The 1,437-nt window shown below is 34.8% G+C and overlaps 1 protein-coding gene across 1 annotated transcript in view; it reads left to right on the top strand.

Annotated features, from left to right (window-relative positions):
- Positions 1 to 1,437, top strand: part of letm1 (leucine zipper-EF-hand containing transmembrane protein 1) — a gene marked incomplete in the record, with an annotated part of 17,278 nt that overhangs the window by 771 nt on the left and 15,070 nt on the right.

Here is a 1,437-nt window from a genome sequence, read left to right as displayed (position 1 = left end):
CACACACACACACACACACACACACACATTATGCTTTTGCTGTTATAACATTTCTGTCTCTATGATTACACAGCTCAGACAACACATCTATACTTTAATGAAGAAACAACAGATTTTTGTGTGTGTTGTGTGTTTAGATGGTTCCCCTCATCTTTCACTTTAATTTAAACCCTGATAAAGAAGGAGCTGAACAGCTGGGTTTTATGTCTTTTAAAGTTGACCCTTCCTGTTCCTTAACAAATATTTCTTCAGTAAAACAACTATAAAAGTTTTTACTGTAAACTACGATAATTTTAACATCAGTAAAACCAAACTAAACAAGTACAAATTATTTCAGGTCACAAAGAATTGTTTAATTAATTTATTTTTATAACAAAGAGTTATTCTTCAGGCTCATAATGATGCAGGCTGTATCTGAAGCTGACCCACAGCTGGCACACCTTTTTTTCTCCTTTTTCTCTGGAAATGTTTAAAAAAAAAACACACAAATACTGGATGTAGGCAATATCTGAATAAACTGGCTTTTCTGACGTGTGTTTATGATGTTCAATCATTACATTAGTGTCTGTCAGTGAGTCAGTTTCTGAATTATTATGCAGTCWATCAAGTCAGCAATCCAACAAAGTCCATATTTACATGTTTAATATCAGTAAATAATATATTTGACAACAGATGAAATAGATACTRTATAAGGTTAAACATGAACATCGAAGGTTTTAAATGTTAGCATACAGGTTTTTCAATTAAAATAGTTAATTTTGGTTAGATATGTGTAATATTTACCTGTGAAATATAACATGTTGTAAACATGTAACAATCTATGTAGTTTATAGCAAAGTATTTGTACCATTTAAGCATTTATAAAGCATTTGTTTGCACCGCGCCACATTCTGCTCATTGATTTCAATGGTTAGCATTAGCATTAGCTCAATGCATAAAAATCCCCCCTTGCGAAGCCACGCCCAGGTCACGTGACGCCCAATCATGTTATATATATCAGTCAATGATTCAAAAATGTTTAGAGTCATCAAGTGTGAAACATTTAAGACAGCTGACAGTCTTCACCCTGAAGGTCAGACCGTGCAGTGATCTCCATCTCATCCTTAGATAGCTACATCAAAGGTCATGACCTATTCTTTTTAAAAAAAATTGAAGGAAACACAAGACTTCTAGGATAAAACCAGATTAAATTACAGATAATTACCCAGAATGCACTGCAGCACAGTTAAAAACCACCTGCAGCTCCGTCTTGTTTAGGGAAAAAAATGTTCACAGTTCTGATAAATGTTGTTGAGTTCCTTAAAAGATGATTATGTCAGAAGGTTGCAGAGAAACAGCTGCTTGAGAACGATTTACTAACGAGCGCCATGATACGACGTGTGTGTGTGTGTGTGTGTGTGTGTGTGTGTGTGTGTGTGTGTGTGTGTGTGTGTGTGT

The sequence above is a fragment of the Austrofundulus limnaeus genome, unplaced genomic scaffold, assembly GCF_001266775.1.
Source record: "Austrofundulus limnaeus strain Quisiro unplaced genomic scaffold, Austrofundulus_limnaeus-1.0 Scaffold85, whole genome shotgun sequence".
Taxonomy (NCBI): Eukaryota; Metazoa; Chordata; class Actinopteri; order Cyprinodontiformes; family Rivulidae; genus Austrofundulus; species Austrofundulus limnaeus.
The sequence above is the reverse complement of the archived record's forward strand: the minus strand, read 5'-3'. Positions and strand labels throughout refer to the sequence as shown.